At 43.5% G+C, this 17945-nt stretch overlaps 2 pseudogenes; both read right to left on the reverse strand.

Moving 5' to 3' along the window:
* LOC132209403 (utrophin-like) overlaps positions 1-11598 on the reverse strand; it is an 84470-nt pseudogene extending 72872 nt beyond the window's left edge.
* LOC132209404 (utrophin-like) overlaps positions 9453-17945 on the reverse strand; it is a 159795-nt pseudogene continuing 151302 nt past the window's right edge.

Below are 17945 nucleotides of genomic sequence, written 5' to 3' on the forward strand. Positions count from 1 at the left end.
AATCCACATTGATATTATTGGGCTGCAGGGTTCCCAAGCAGAATATGAGTTGCTGTTGCTGCAACCTTCGGGTGGCATTGTTGTGGCACTGCAGGAGGCCCAGGATGGACATGTCGTCGAAGGAATAGGAGGGGAAGTTGAAATTGTTCGCGACTGGGAGGTGCAGTTGTTTGTTGTGAACCGAGCATAGGGACTGCTTTGCAGAACACTTAAGTCTCTCCTTGGTTTCCCCGATGTTGAGGAGTCCACAGCGGGTACAGCGGATGCAGTATACCACATTGGTAGATGTGCAGTTGAACATCTGCTTGATGTGGAAAGTCTTCTTGGGGCCTGGGATGGGGGTGAGGGAGGAGGTATGGGGGCACGTGTAGCACTTCCTGCAGTTGCAGGGAAAATGTCGGGTGTGGTGGGGTTGGAGGGAAGCGTGGAGCCGACAAGGGAGTCATGGAGAGAGTGGTCTCTCCAGAAAGTAGACAAGGGTGGGGATGGAAAAATGTCTTTGGTGGTGAGGTCAGATTGCAGATGGTGGAAGTGTTGGAGGATGATGCGTTGTATCCAGAGGTTGGTAGGGTGGTATGAGAGGATGAGGGGGTTCTCTTTTGGTGCTTATTGCGGGGATGGGGTGTGAGGGATGAGTTGCAGGAAATGTGGGAGACATGGTTCTTGACCACTGTGTGTGGTTGGGTGGGGGGTGGGGGGTTGCGGTCGTTGAAAAACGAGGACATCTGACGTGTACGGGAATGGAATGCCTCATCCTGGGAGCAGATGAGGCGGAGGTGAAGGAATTGGGAATAGGGGATGGAATTTTTGCAGGAAGGTGGGTGGGAGGTGGTGTATTCTAGGTAGCTGTGGGAGTCGGTGGGCTTGAAATGGATATCGGTTTCTGGGTGGTTACCTGAGATGGAGACAGAGAGGTCCAGGAAGGTGACAGAGGTGTTGGAGAGAGTCCAGGTGAACTTGAGGTGGGTGCCTGAGATGGGGACATATATAGCTCCATTCATATTCACAAATCTCTGTTTCAAATCTAATCTTCTTAAGCACGTACGTAATTTTTCATTGTCAATGAATGTTGTTATGTTGATTGCATAGAGAAAGTGTTTCAAGAGACTGATTGCCCTCATACTTTTCATCCAATTGTATTTGGCAAGTTGACGTTCAGCACTTCTGTAACAAGTCCAATTCCAGTAAGTGGCGCAAATGGCATGGTCAACATTTCAATATAAATACAAGAGAGAAAAATTAAGACAATGGCCTGAGTGTTTCGCCCGATTACAGCAGAGGCATTAACACATACTAGTTTACATTAATTTATCTCTGAATCTACCAAGAAATGAATTCTTTGACAATGTCACGACAACATTGAGACATTTGGCAAGCTCAGGGGCAAGGGGACTGGTTCAGAACTGTACACAGAAACGTAATGAACAGAAACACTGTATGGTGAGAATGGTACTAAAAAGGAAATGGTACAATTTCATCTGTATCAATCTGTAGTTGGAATACACATGGTTTGAACCGGCACCAATGCAAAATTGAATTGCCATTGCGTGACATACCATGTGTTCAGAATGAGGAAGAGATGAAGCTTAGTTATGATTCATTTCATTAAAATGAATCTTAACTAACTAATCTAATTAAACGAAGCAGTTTTACATACAGAACGCTGGTTTACAAACAAAATCTGCACTGATTGACTTCCAGATAGTAAAATGAAAGCTGTTGATCTCAGACTTTGATTATACACAGAATTGAAAGATGAAGTGACAATCTTGGATTCAGGATTGCAAACTGACATCGGGGATTAAGCAACTGATAGAGACCATCCATGTAGTTAATCTTGAATTGGCAGCATTACAAGTGACCAGGACAATACCTGCTCTATAAAAATAAGAAAAAGTAGAAACAGAAGACAACTAAGATACAACAAAAATGCGACATTCAATTTGAATTACAAAATACTTTAAGCAAACAATTTTATTTAATTCACATATATTATCTGCAATAATATCCATTTAATATTGGTTCTTCCAAACTGTTGCAGCATTTTGACATTAAAAGAATATTCCATCACAAGTATTGCTTGCTATAAAAATCCCAGCATGTTCTGAAATTCTTAGAATAAAAGTATTTCAATCCGATGGTGCTCCTGCATTATTCATCAGTTCCCCACTCAATGGGTATGTTCTGATATGCAGGAAACTTCTATTGTTCGATATGGGGACGGGTATTTACTTGGCATTGTTCTAATGGAGGCAGCACTGACAGATTATAATTTTCTTCCTGTGGGCTCTGTAGTCCAGATTTTTCTCTCCTCCATTATGTTGCATTAAAGATCAACAACATTCACCATTTCCTCAGTCTGAGAACCTACCATGTTAAAAAGTGACCAATTAAAGTGTTGCATTGCCTTCAATTTCACAAGGACTGAACTAATCTGCTGCTTACGACACTGATTGCAAAATTAAAAACCATGAATTGATAACAAAAACAGCGGGATTTTGTACTTTCCCTTGTGGCAAGTTTGAAAATAGAGGACATTTAATCAGGTGGAAGGATGGCACCACCTACAATTCTGCTTACAGCCAGATTAAATCCATGGTGAGAAGACTTGTGCATAACTTCCCAACTTCATTGCGAGTTAAAGTCCCCAATTGAGCAACTGACGTACACATACATCATCCCACAACAACTGGTATTGACTCAACAGTGGGCAGGGGTGTCACCATTAAGAAATGTAACAGGCTTTCAAAGGCATTCAATGTGCAACATCAAGAAGGGGAAGTGGCGTGCTAATGGTGTTTCACTCAATCCTGGCCCGAGATCGAGCAATAATCGTAGGTTGGTTGCCAATGGTAACAGAGATCATCACCTCCCAAGTGACACTGCTGCTTACTACACCTGCTGGGTTCTGGTTAGCCAACCGCTCATGGAAAGTGGCATCCCACCAGGTTTGCCGCCGGTCTATTATGTGCCAGAGGGGAGAAAGATGTAGCTGCCTACGCATGAGAGGAGCAAGGTCAGGATGACGTACCCCTTGAGGGGAGCGACCTGAGGCTGGCGCTCCCCTGAAGGGAAGCTGGTTGGGGCAAGCCGTTCCCTCATCAGTTCTCGAGTCAATGGCCTAGACCCTCGTCGCTTCCACAGGATTACATCCAGAGGCTAAATAGCTGCCTATTCATCAGTGCTTGCAACTACTTCAACTCCGATTCACAGCTGGACCTGCAGGTAAATCTGCAAAACCACTGTCCCAGAGTACAGTTTCTTTGCATAAAAGGCACATTTTCAAGCTAGGAAGTCAAGGTAAACCAATCTCTTCCAACATTTAGAACTTTTGATGTTGGAAATCAGTCAAGTACAAAGTCGCAGCTCATCAGGAACTAAAACAAAGTTGCTGGAATAGCTCACCGGGTCTGGCAACATCTGTGACGGAAAACAAAAACAGCGTTAACGTTTCGGGTGCGGTGACCGTTCCGCAGCTCATCAGGGATGTTTATTACTGGAATATTAATTAAGTAGAAACTAAACAAAATTGGATAAAAGGCAGGAGATGGAGAGTGGTGATGCAAGGAAGTTTTCCATACTGGAGGCCTGTTGCCAGCGGTGTCCCACAGGGATCATTGCTGGGTCTGCTTTTGGTTGTCGTTTATATAAATGATTTAGATGAGAATATAGAAGGCCTGGTTAGTAAGTTTGCAGATGATACCAAAATCGGTGGTACAGTGCACAGCAAAGAGGGGAAATGCCAGTTATGAGGAAAGGTCACCGGACCTGAAACGTTAACTTTGTTTTTTCCTTCAAAGAAGCTGCCAGACTTCCTGAGATTTGACAGCAACTTTGTTTTTGTTCGTGATTTACAGCATCTGTAGTTCTTTCGGTAGTTAAGAAGGTGTTTCATGACTCAGACCTTTGAGGAGAAGAGTTGGAATGCCATGTTGAAGTTGTACAGGATATTGGTGAGGCCTCTTCTACACTGTTGTGTCCAATTCTGGTCGGTGTTCAAGGAAGGATATTATTAAGCTGGAGAGGGTTCAGAAAAGAATTACCAGGATGTTGCCAGAAATGGAGGTTTTGAGATTTAAGGTGAGAATAGACTGGGGCTTTTTTCACTGGATCTTAGGAGGTTTCGGGGTCACCCGATGAATGTTTATAAAATAATGAGGGATCTAGATAAGGTGAACGCCAAATGTCTTTTCCCTACTGTGGAGGATTTCAAAACTATGGGGCATAGTTTTAAGATGAGAGGAAAAAGATTTAAAAAGGAAATGAGGGGCAATATTTTTATACAGAGGATTGTTCATATGTGGAATGAACTTCCAGAAGAATTGGTGGATGCGGGTACAGTTTCACTATTTAAAAGACATCCAGGTAAGTACATGAATGGAGGGATATGGCCGAGCGCAGGAGGCAGGCAGGACTACTTTAGTTTGGGATTATGGTCAGCATGGACTAATTGGACTGAAAGGTCTGTTTCGTGTTGTATCACTCTATGACTCTATAAATACAATTTTATTTAAATGCTAGTCTATCTTCTTTAGCATTGATCAAGGGTAGGTTATGGACAAAATAGAGCTTTGTAATTAGTCTGATCTCAGCTGTTTAAGGAGACTGGTGAAGTCTTTGTTGTCAGAAAAGTGGCCTAAAAAGGAAACAAATACAAGATTGGGTTGCCTCTTGAGGTTAACCACAGATCTATGTAAATGTCTGGCTCACATTCAGGAGGACTTTGCAATGTGTGACTTACTAGTGTTTTATACCACTACAACAATCGAATATGATGGATTTGCTTTACAAGAAAAATGGTGAAGGGCTATTTTGTTTCACTTTATAATTTACAACACACTATCAAGGTCATTCATGTATGACAATTGAATGAATCAAATTCCATTTTAGTTGAGGAATCGAGTGGTAATATCAGGTTTGGCCTTTGAAATGACAAGTGTTATGATCCCAGTTGATGGTGATACTGGACAATTCAGATTCCAGGGTGAGATAAATTTTCATTCTCTTTACTGTGGTATTCAATTACTGAAAATGCTCACAAGCGGATGCCTATGTATATTTATAACAGAAGAACACAGAAAATTATTAGATTAAAACCCACGTCTTGTCCTTCTCACTACACACGGTATAGGTGTACAATTCAAACTTAAAACTTGCGCAGCATTCCTCCAGTATAGAATCCAAGCTCACAAGTAACATTATTATGTGAAGCCTGTTCAATATTGCTCTCCAGAGAGAGAAAAATGTTTTCATTTTCTATTAATGTCCTCTTATCATTATTTTAATTTTACTTGGATGGATTTCATTTTAACAGCATTGAAACCTTCATTTTTTTTAGTTTTATGAATCACAGAAACTCAGTAAGCAGGTACAGCAGGTATTAAGGCAGGGAAATGGAATTTTGGCATTTGTTGCTCAAGAAAGAGAGTATACAAATACAAAAGAAGGTTGCTGCAACTATGCAAGGCATTAGTGAGTCCACACCTGGAGCCCTGTGTACAGTTCTGGTCTCCTTACTTAAGGAGAGGTGTCATTGTATTGGAGGCAGTCCAGTGGAGGTTCACCAGGATGATTCCAGAGACGAGAATGCGTCTTAAGACAGACAGAGTAGTTTCGGCCTACATTCTCAGGTGTTCAGAACAATGAGAAGGGATCTAATTGAGGGATATAATATGTTCAAGCAGATTGATAAAGTTGACGTGGAAAGGATGGTTCCTCATGTGGGCAATAGAACAAGAGGTCATAGTTTTAGCATAGGGAAAGAAGGTTTAAAGGGATGATGAAAAATTTCTACACCGGAAGGGTCATGAATCTCTGGAATTCACTCCCTGAGAAGGCATTGGAGGGCTGTGACATGGAGCAAATTTGAAGAGGAGATAGAACGATTTTTGAGTTCATAATGGGTTCAAGAATTATGGAGAGCAGGTAGGAAACTAAAGTTGCAGCAGAGATAAGATCAACCACAATCATATCAAACAGCGGGGCTCGAGGAGCTGAATTGTCTTACTCCTCCTAGTACTTAAGTTCATTATCATTTTTGGTTTGGAGCTGTGAACTGTGAGCTGAGAGTGACCTTTGGACTGTGAGCAGCAGCTTATGTGAAAAAAGAAGAAACAATTTGATATTTGTTTATGAGGCTAGGTCTGGAGGTTAATTGCAGGTCAATTCTTCTTCCAAGAAAACTCTGTTGATGAGTCACTAGCAAAGAGAAACCAATATTGAACTGTCTTTAAATCAGAAGGATTGTCCCTGCAAAAGCTACAGGACAGACGTTTGATTGCCAACTGGTTGTCCTCCCATTATCAACTTATTCTAAGTTAAGAGGTCCTCTGTTACAAGTAATAATTAAATATCCCCCAAAGCCTACTGAAAGGTATTTGCACAGCTCAATGTTTTCAGAAACCAAGACAGAAGCTCAGAAATTACTGGAAATGCTCAGCGAGTCTGGCAGCATCTATGGACAGAAGTTAGAATTAACATTTCAGATCCTGTGACACTTAGAAATAAGGAATTCTGAGGAAAGGTAATACGACCCAAAATGTTAACTCTGTTTTCTCTCCATAGATGCTGCCAGATCTGCTGGTTTTTTACAGCAACTTCTGTTTTTGTTTCTGATTTACAGCATCTGTAGATTGTTCAGATTTTAACTTAACATACAATCTCATCTGACTGTGAGATTTTAGATGATGGACAAAAACAAAATTTCTGGAAAAGCTCAGCAGGTCTGAAAACATCTGTGAAGGCCAAAAAGAGGTACGATGTCAGATCTGGTGGCCCTTCCTCAGAGCTGATCAGAAGAAGGGTTGACAGATCTGAAATCTTACTTCTTTTTTTCCTTCACAGATGCTGCTGGACCTGCTGAGCTTTTCCAGCAGCTTTGTTTTTGTTCCTGATTTACAGCATCCACAGTTCTTTCCATTTTAAAGATCATGCAGTCTGGTTAAGTAAACTGGCCAGTTACACTTGATTTAGTTTTTTCCCTTTGATACATTCCTTAATTATATCTGTTTGTGTGTCTTTCTGTCTTTGCTAGAATTGGGGCTAGAATCAAAGAAGATGATGTTTAAGTCATAGGCGTTCGTCAGAATACCTTTTTGCTTAACTTTTTTTAAAAAAGATACTATATTGTTCATAAACTGTAAAATCTTTTGTTTTGGCTATAAACCTGGTGTCAGGTATTGTTATTCACAAAGTCTGGCACTGGCTTTTCAAAAAATCTGATTAGGAAACATTGGGATCAATTTTGAACGTCACTAAATACTTTATATCAATGAGTTGCAAATATAGACAGGGAAGCTGATTGAATACGGCTGTGACTTCAGGTCATAAAATCAGTCATAACATACTTATATTAAATAAATAAAGACATTCCATCACATTCTCTTACTAATCAAGTTCACTTTGATTGTGACATTAATTTCTCTCCGTATTTGTTCTTGATAAAGCAACCACATTGATATTATCTCTAATTCAGATAAGTGGGCAAGGTAAGGGCACTGTGACAGTCAGCCAGTGTCACTCAGAACAGCGGATGAGGGCTCTGTGACAGGCAGTGTTACTGAGAGGAGGGAGTGAGAGGCCTGTGACAGTCAGTCAGTGATTCTGAGAGGAGGGGTTTAGGGCCGGGAGATAGTCAGAGTTACCAAGAGGAGCAGTTGAGGGCCCTGTGACGGGCCGTGTTACTGAGAGGAGTGGGTGAGGGCCCTGCGACAGGCAGTCTTACTCAGAGGAACGGCTAAGGTCCCTGTGACGGGCAGTGTTACTGAGAGGAGCGGGTGACGGCCCTGTGATGGGCAGTGTTACTGAGAGGAGCGGGTGAGAGCCCTGTGACAGTCTGTCAGTGTTACTGAGGGCAACGGGTGAGCACCCTGTGACAGGCAGTCAGTGTTACTGAGAGGAGGGGGTGAGGGCCCTGTGCAGTCAGTCAATGTTACTGAGAGGAGCGGGTGAGGATCCTGTGACTGGCAGTGTTACTGAAAGGAGGGGGTGAGGGCACGGTGGCGGACTGTGTTAAAGAGAGGAGGGGGTGAGGGCCCTGTGACAGTCAGTCAGTGTGACGGAGAGGAGCAGGTGAGGGCCCTGTGGCAGACAGTATTACTGAGAGGAGTGGGTGAGGGCCCTGTGACGGACAGTGTTACTGAGGAAGGGGGTGAGCGCCCTGTGACAGTCAGTCAGTGTTACTGCGAGCAGCGGGTGAGGGGTCTGTGACAGGTAGTGTTAATGAGAGGAGGGGGGGGTGAGGGCCCTGTACTGTCAGTCAATGTTACTGAGAGGAGAGGGTGAGGGCCCTGTGACAGGCAGTCAATGTTACGGAGAGGAGTGGGTGAGGGCTCTGTGACAGGCAGTATTACTGAGATGCACGGGTGAGGGCCCTGTGACAGGCAGTGTTACTGAGAGGAGTGGGTGAGGGCTCTGTGACAGTTGTGTTACTTAGAGGAGTGGGTGAGGGCGCTGTGACGGGCAGTGTTACTGAGAGGAGCGGGTGAGGGCCCAGTGACAGTCAGGGGATGTTACTGAGAGGAGTGGGTGAGCGCCCTTTCCAATCAGTCAGTGTTACTGAGACGAGCGGGTGAGGGCCCTGTGACAGTCAGTCAGTGTAACAGAGGAGCGGGTGAGGGTCCGGTGACAATCAGTGTTACTGAGAGGAGCGGGTAGGGGCACTGTAACAGGTAGTGCGACTGAGTGGAGCGGGTGAGAGCCCTGTGACAGTCAGTGTTACTGAGAGGAGCAGGTAAGGTCCCTGTGACGGACAGTGTTACTGAGAGGAGCAGGTAAGGTCCCTGTGACGGGCAGTGTTACTGAAAGGAGCGGGTGAGGGCCCTGTGACAGGCAGTGTTACTGAGAGGAGCGGGTAAGGTCCCTGTGACGGGCAGTGTTACTGAGAGGAGCGGGTAAGGTCCCTGTGACGGGCAGTGTTACTGAGAGGAGCGGTAAGGTCCCTGTGACGGGCAGTGTTACTGAGAGAAGCAGGTAAGGTCCCTGTGACGGGCAGTGTTATTGAAAGGAGCGGGTGAGGGCCCTGTGACAGGCAGTGTTACTGAGAGGAGCGGGTAAGGTCCCTGTGACGGGCAGTGTTACTGAAAGGAGCGGGTGAGGGCCCTGTGACAGGCAGTGTTACTGAGAGGAGCGGGTAAGGTCCCTGTGACGGGCAGTGTTACTGAGAGGAGCGGGTAAGGTCCCTGTGACGGGCAGTGTTACTGAGAGGAGCGGTAAGGTCCCTGTGATGGGCAGTGTTACTGAGAGGAGCAGGTAAGGTCCCTGTGACGGGCATTGTTACTGAGAGGAGCGGTAAGGTCCCTGTGACGGGCAGTGTTACTGAGAGGAGCGGGTAAGGTCCCTGTGACGGGCAGTGTTACTGAGAGGAGCGGGTAAGGTCCCTGTGACGGGCAGTGTTACTGAGAGGATCGCGTGAGGGTTCTGTGACAGGCAGTGTTACTGAGAGGAGCACGTGAGGGCCCTGTAACTGGCAGTGTGACTGAGCGGAGCGGTGAGCGCTCTGTGACAGTCTGAGGGCACTGTGACGGAGTGTGTTACTGAGGGGAGGGGGTGAGGGCCCTGTGACAGTCAGTCAGTGCATAACTGAGAGGAGCAGGTGAGGGCCCTGTGGCAAGCAGTATTACTGAGAGGAGTGGGTGATGTCCCTGTGACGGGCAGTGTTACTGAGAGGAGGGGGCGAGGGCCCTGTGACGGGCAGACAGTGTTACTGAGAGCAGAGGGTTGGCCCAGTGACAGTCAGAGAATGTTATTGAGAGGAGTGGGTGAGATAAGGCTCTCCCTGAAAAGCAGGCATACCAGCAGAGACCTGAGAGTGAACACCGGTTTTTGTCCCCTACAATTAAGCAGGAGAATGAGTAAATTAAAAGCAAAGATCCGTGTTCTGTTGAGTTAAGGTATGCCTGGAATTAAGATCTGACCCATGATTGGTGCATCCGACGCTACATGTCAAATGCTGAGTGCTCCTGCTGGTCTGCATGACCATGTGTACAGCAGGTGCCTCTTATTGGAGCAATTTGAGCAACAAGTTGGAGCATTAGAGAGCATTGATGAGTCTGACAGGTTTAGTGATAAAAACCACAAGAACTGCGGATGCTGTAAACGACGAACAAAAACAAAGTTGCTGGAAAAGCTCAGCAGGTGTGGCAACATATGTTGGAGGAAAAAACAGAGTTTACATTTCCAGTCCGGTGACCCTTCCTCAGAACTGATGGTGGCTGGGAAAACATCAGTTTCTATGCCGAAAATAGGGAGGAGGGTGGGGAGGGAGTAAACAATAGGATAGAGCCCAAAGAGAGAGAAAGACAGGTGGACAGATAAAGGAGTTGCTAACGATCAGGCTGGGAAGTTGTCAATGGGGACTGTTAGTCACTAACAACAGGGAGTGTGTAGTGGCAGGCTGCGTGGTAACAAAGCCTGGTGTGTGGGGTGGGGGCGCTGGGATATGGGAGAGTTTAGGCCCTAAAATTGCAGAATTCAATATTAAGTCTGGAGGGCTGTCAGGTCCCCAAGTAGAAAATGAGGTGTTGTTCTGTCTGCTTGTGCTGGGCTTCACTGGAACACTGTAGCAAGCCGGAGACAGAGATGTTGGCCAGGTTGGTTGATAGTATATGTTTCAGGGTGTTGTTTTGTGATTGAATGCAAGTTTTATGAGGAGAAACTGGTAGGCTAAGTGCGTTTTCCATGCAGCAGAGGAGGCTGAGGGGAAATCTGATCGACGTATACAAAATTATGAGGAGGCATAGATTGATTGTGAGAACCAGTAGACGAGTTTAAGTCGGGGGCATAGATTTCAGGTGAACTGTCAGCTATTTAGAGGGGATCTGAGGCAAGTGTTTTCACCAAAAGTGATACAAACATGTAATATGCTGCCTGACAAGGTGGAGAAGGCAGATACGCTTGCAATATTAAAGAAGCAACAGATGAGCATTTAAAGGGCCAGGGTATGGTAGGTAATGACTCAGTGCAGGTAAATGGGATCAGTAGTTTGATGTTTGTTAGTTGGCATTGATGCTGATCAAGTGAGCCTGTTTCTATACTGCATGACTTTATGAAGCAGGGGAGGAGATATCAAAGGTCCTGGCAAAGATTTTTCAAGTCATTTCTGGCCACAGCTAAGGTGCCAGAGGACCGCTCATACTTTTATATAAAAGAAGAAAGGACAGATCCAGAAGTTACAAGCCAGTCTAACCTTGGTGGTAGGGAAGTTATCAGAAAGAATTTTAAGGGACAAAATGTCGCTGCACTTGGAGAAACATGGAATGTTCGGGGATAGTCAGCATGGCTTTGTTGAGGTAATGCCATGGTTTGCAAATTTTATCTAATTTTTATTGAGGAGATATCAGAAGTGTTGAAGAGGGAAATTCATCTGATGTGGTCTATATGTTTTTGATAAGGTCAGTGATAGCAGACTGGTCAACAAAACAAGAGCTCATGGGATCTAAGGCTCAGTGGAGTGTTGGATCCAACATTGCCTGAAAGGCCAGAAGCAGAGGGCATGAACTCTTGCTTTTGGACATCAAGGTCCCTTTGTTTCTCAGTGCTCTCTAGGGATCTACTAGTCATTGTGAACATCTTTCACTTACCAGAGCTCCCAAAATGCATCACTACACATTTGCACTCTATCAATTGAGATTACCAGATCAAATTGTTATCCATTCAGATGCCACAAAGCTGTCAGATCAGAAAGTAACTGGATTCATGAATGATTCTCCATTTCCCCAAAGTCATTTCATCTTCCCTGTCTCAGGCAAAGGCAGCATTTTGGTATGGCTGATATACATCTAGTGGCACGCAGAAAAGTGTCCTCTGAAAATGAGACACATCAATACATCACCAAAATATGGTAGGACAGTAAACACATGCTTTTTGCTTTTGAATATGGTAATTAAGAACACATTGCAGAACGTAAAGTCATGTAACGTTTTGTGAAAATGAAGAAAAACATATTTCAAGATGCTGATCTATAAATTTTCTAATAATTTGAAGTTACCACAATCACTAGGTGAGTGGAAACATTTTCAATTGTTCCCACAACATACAATTCTAAGTAACTGTCACAGAATCTTCTGTCATGCGCTGTAACATGTTTCTTTAAATAACATACGAGTCCCTGCATTATTTCTCACTCTCCAGTTTAGCATTACTTTATTTCTAATCTCTTACTGCTCTATAAAGCCAAGTGTTCTGCAGAAAAGTGGTTGTTCCTGCAATAGATTAAGTGGCTGACCTGTTTAAACATGAAGGTGTCAGCGCGACTCCTCTGGCCCTTCTATGGGCTGAATCCAAAGCAGTTATGATTGTCTCCTCCTTATCCATTAGTTCATGTCTGAGTGCCTGCACGTGAAATTCCATTAAGAAATTATCACCATTTGAAAGCAACACTGTACATTTCCATTTAATAAATCCAATCAATCAGCACTGTCAAAAAAAAGAACACTGATAATTGTATTAGGTTCCAATGAAGTAGTCAATCACTTAAGTTTCTAATATTGAAAGTATATTTAATGCAGAAAGACTAATTACCACCGCAACCTTAAGCATCAGTCAAGCAATGCTGACACAACATGTTAATGCCCATTAGAAGGCCTCTATTTATCAGATATCAGAAGTGTTGAAGAGGGAAATTCATCTGATGTGGTCTATATGTTTTTCATATTATGTTCTTCATATTAAATGTGCTAATCTGTGGATGGGGACAAAGGATGAAGATGGGCATATTTACAGAAAAACACCGTGACTGACAAATCACATCACTGGTTGGAAATGAGAATTGAGAGGAAGATACAAAGATGCTTCAAGAGGATTTGGAGTGACTAAGAGAGAGGGCAAAAAAAATTGTTTGATTCACGTTTTTTTTGAGCAGCTCATGCTGGGTTCATCCTCACCTTCACCAGCTCTCACCTGTGGCTCCAAATAGTTACTAGCATCTGACAAAAGCCACATAATTGTAAAAAAAATTTCAATAGTAAGGTCAAATGCAGGGAAGGTAAACACTGCATCTCTTACAATTGGTGACTTTATGATTGGTCTATTCTAGCAGGCAAAGGCTGATTCTCCAATACTGGACAGATGAGACCAATCTCAAGGCCAATGGTCACTAGTACAGAACCATGTTGTGGAACATCTGGTTACCGGGACAATTCACTCTAGATCTCCCAAACATACTGAAGAACTTGCAGCTTCTAATGTTGCTGTTCCAGTTTCAGAAAAACAGAGCTTGATTTTTGTTTTTTCATGAGGTAAGACCCCTAACAAACAAAAAAAAATTCTGAAGAGACACAGTTTGTTTCTTGTGATTCAGGCCAGGATTTGTTCACACAACAATGATGGGAAAGTTAGAGGAAAAGTTTCCATATAATGGAATAGGGAATGCTTTTACTGCAAGTGACTATTCAAGCAAAATCTAGTGCTTCACTTAAAAGGGAACTGGGTGAAATATTTACAAGAAAAGAAAATTAAAACAAAGGAAACAAGTAGGGAATTTGGATGAAAAGTCCCCCTTCCTCCATTAGGAGGGTAGCACCAGCACATGCAAGACTAAACTAATCATCCTCAGGGCAAATTTTGTTTTACATCAATTAGAGAAGGAATATAAATGTGGTTCCATTGTTTATAAAGGGTACGAAGGAAATGCCAAACAATTAAAAGCCTGTTAGTGGTGGGAAAATTTGAAAATCGATCTGAGAGATCAAATAAACTAACTGAGAAAGGCATGGACTAGTCATGGATAGTCAGCACGGCTTTGTCAAGGTAAGGTCATTACTTACAAATTTAGTTGAATTCTTTAAGAAAGTGGCAAGGAGGATCGATGAGGGTTGCGCAATGAATTTGTCGACATGGATTTTAGCAAAGCAATTGATAATGTCCCACCTGAGAAGTGCAAAAAAGTGAAAGCTCATGGGTCATGGGATACGGAGTAATGTGTTGACTAATCGGCTTAGTGGCAGGAAACAAGGGTAATTGTTCATGGCTGTGCTTCTGAACGGAAAGCAATTTCCATTGGTGTTTCACAGGGCTTGATTTTGGGGCCCCTTTAATTTATTTTATAGATGAACGATTCAGACTTGAACATGGGGGGCACAATTGGTAAATTGGCAGACAACTGAAAAATTGGATGTAAGGTGGATAGGACAGAGGATAGCTCCAAGTTCCAAAATGATATTAGATGGGTTGGCGGAGAAGGCAGGAAAGCGACAGATGGAGCACAACTCTGACAAGTGTGATGCATTGCTTTTCATGAGGACATAAAGGGAATACACAATAAATAGGAACATACTGAGAGGGGTAGATGAAGTGGGGGATCTAAGCATGGAAGTGAACAGGTTCCTAAAAGTAGCTCTACAGGTCAGTAATGTCAGTAACGAAGGCACAGGGAATGCTTTGCCTCATTGGGAAAAGTGTAGATTACCAAAGTAAGGACATCATGATAAAACTGTACAGGATACTGATGATGCCACAACTGGAGTAGTGTGTGCAGTTGTGTTCATCACAATCCAGGAAGTATATAATAACTCTGGAGACAGTGCAGAAAAGATTTACTCAAATATTGCCAAAGCTGGAGAATTGTAAATATGAGGCTGTTTTCCTTGGAACAGAAAAGTCTGAGGGATGACATGATTGAGGTATACAAAACAGTGAAGGGCAGCGATAGGGTAGAGTTAGTGTAGACAGGAGGAAGCTGCTTCCCTTGGCAGAGAATTCAAAAATCAGCAGTTACAGAGTCAAGCTAAGTGGCAGAAGGGTTAGAGGGGATGTGGGAAAATCCGTTTTATGCAGAGGGTGATGGGTGTCAGGAATTTGCTGCCTGAATTGGTGGTGGACTAAGAGATTCTAAACTCTTTTAAGAAGTACCTGGATCTGCACTTTAAGTGCTGCAGGTCCATGTACGTTTGTAACAATTTGGGATTAAAAAAGGCATCAGATGTCTATGGGTCAGCATGGACAAAGATGGCTGAATGGCTCCCTTCTGGTTTATATCATTTGTATGGCTCTATGTTGGTCCTGCGCAAGGCCAGCATACATTGGTCACACATTATCACTGTTGCAAAGGCATTGAACTAACTTCATAGACCGCAAGTGTTCATCTGGGATAGATACCCTGCACAAGGCTGATAGATAGGAATGGCCAGGATTCTGGCCCAGCATTTGATCTGATTTATTTGATTTATTGTAGTCACACGTACCCAATACAGGTGAACTACCCTTGTTTTTCTAGTGGGAACTGCTGTCAGATGAGTTATTGCAGTGCATTTTGTAGATGGTACACAATGCCCCCATTGTCTATCAGCAGTAGACAAACATCAATGTTGAGGTGATGGAAAAGGTGCCAATCAAGCATGGATGGCATCAAGCTTCTTGAGTGTTACTGGAGCTGCGGCATCCAGGCAATCATATTCCATCACACTCCCAACTTTGCCTTGTCAGAGATGGACAAGCTTTGGGGAGAAAGGAGAGGAGATACTAACCACATGATTCCCAGACGTGCTCTTGTAGCCACAGTATTTATATGGCTTATCTCATGCAGGTTCAAGTCAGTAGTAACACCCATGAAGTTGATAACAGAATTTCAGTGTTGAAACTCAACAAAGGAAGATGGTGAGATTCTCTCTTGTTAGAGATGATCATTGCCTGGCACCTCTGTGGTGCAAACATTATTTGGCACTCATCAGTCCAAGCCCGAGTATTATCGACATCTTCCTGTTGATGCTAAACACTGTGCAATTATTAGTAAACATCCCCAAGATTCATCCTTGAGTTGACCATTTTGCCATCCTTCCACTGTGTCCTTCCACTGTGAAGCAGTGAATAAATATAACTTAGATACATAAATGGAACTGTCCTGTTCAAAGGTCAAATCCAAAACTTCCAAAATATACAGCTTCTGTCTCACTGAGCTGAACCAGACACTTCATTCTTCCTCCTTGTAACCATGCAGCCAATGCACAGGAAGGGTCATGTGCTGGCTGATTGGTGACCTCAGTACAATTGTTTCACTTATTTAATTTTGATCAGCAAACAAGCAAGCATACAAGCATCCAAAGTTGGTGTATCATGTGATTTTATGAAGGGAAGGTCGTGCCTCAGGAACCTTATTGAGTTCTTTGAGAAGGTGACCAAACAGGTAGATGAGAGTAAACCGGTTGATGTATGGTGTATATGGATTTCGGCAAGGTTCGATAAGGTTCCCCACGATAGGCTATTGTACAAAATGTGGAGGAAGGGAATTGTGGGAGATATAGCAGTTTGGATTGGAAATTGGCTTGCTGAAAGAAGACAGAAGGTGGTAGTTGATGGGAAATGTTCATCCTGGAGACCAGTTACTAGTGGTGTACCGCAAGGGTCGGTGTTGGGTCCACTGCTGTTTGTCATTTTTATAAATGACCTGGATGAGGGCAGAGAAGGATGGGTTAGTAAATTTGCAGATGACACTAAGGTCGGTGGAGTTGTGGATAGTGATGAAGGATGCTGTAGGTTGCAGAGAGACATAGATAAGCTGCAGAGCTGGGCTGAGAGGTGGCAAATGGAGTTTAATGCAGACAAGTGTGAGGTGATGCACTTTGGTAGGAGTAACCGGAAGGCAAAGTACAGGGCTAATGGTAAGATTCTTAGCAGTGTAGATGAGCAGAGAGATCTCGGTGTCCATATACACAGATCCTTGAAAGTTGCCACCCAGGTTGACAGGGCTGTTAAGAAGGCATACAGTGTTTTAGCTTTTATTAATAGAGGGATCGAGTTCCGGAACCAAGAGGTTATGGTGAAGCTGTACAAAACTCTGGTGTGGCCGCACTTGGAGTATTGTGTACATTTCTGGTCACCGCATTATAAGAAGGATGTGGAAGCTTTGGAAAGGGTGCAGAGGAGATTTACGAGGAGGTTGCGTGGTATGGAGGGAAGGTCTTACGAGGAAAGGCTGAGGGACTTGAGGCTGTTTTCATTAGAGAGAAGAAGGTTGAGAGGTGACTTAATTGAAACATATCAAATAATCAGAGGGTTAGATAGGGTGGATAGGGAGAGCCTTTTTCTTAGGATGGTGACAGCGAGCACGAGGGGGCACAGCTTTAAATTGAGGGGTGAAAGATATAGGACAGATGTCAGAGGTAGTTTCTTTACTCAGAGAGTAGTAAGGGAATGGAACGCTTTGCCTGCAACGGTGGTAGATTCGCCAACTTTAGGAGCATTTAAGTTGTCATTGGACAAGCATATGGACGCACATGGAATAGTGTAGGTTAGATGGGCTTAAGATCGGTATGACAGGTCGGCACAACATCAAGGTCCGAAGGGCCTGTACTATGCTGTAATGTTCTATAAAAACTCTGTATTGCAAGAAAAGACAAATAAAACATTGTATCGTATTATCCTACATGACAAGGCAAAGGGATCCTTTTATCAAATGGAAAGAAAGAATAGATATAATGTTGCAAAGATTAATCACAAGCCAGAGGATCGAGAAATTCTTAAAAGGCAGAAAACAACCAAAAAAAGAAGGGGATTAGGTAAACTTTGAGGATGGACTTGCAAATAATATCAGGACAGGCAACTGGAACTTTGTTAAATATATAGAAAGGAGGACAGACCAAAGTTAATACAAGCCCCTAAGAGAATGAGGTTGGAGAAATAATATTGGGGAACCAGGAAATGGCTGAAGAGTTAAATAAATTCTTTGCATGAGTCCTCAAGGCCTACTGGTATTATCATTAACCTATTAATCCAGAAACCCAGAAAATGTTCTGGGGACCTGGGTTCGATGGTGGAAGTTTAATTTTAAAAAGAAGTCTGGACTTAAGAATCTACCGATCACCATGAATCCATTGTCACTAATGTCCTTCAAGGGAGGAAATCTGCCAACCTCACCTGGTCTGGCCCACATATGACTCCAGACCACAGCAATGAGCTTGACTCTCAACTGCCCTCTAAAATGGCCTCGCAAGCCACTCAGTTGGACCAACCAC

This window comes from Stegostoma tigrinum, unplaced genomic scaffold (genome assembly GCF_030684315.1).
Source record: "Stegostoma tigrinum isolate sSteTig4 unplaced genomic scaffold, sSteTig4.hap1 scaffold_91, whole genome shotgun sequence".
NCBI lineage: Eukaryota > Metazoa > Chordata > Chondrichthyes > Orectolobiformes > Stegostomatidae > Stegostoma > Stegostoma tigrinum.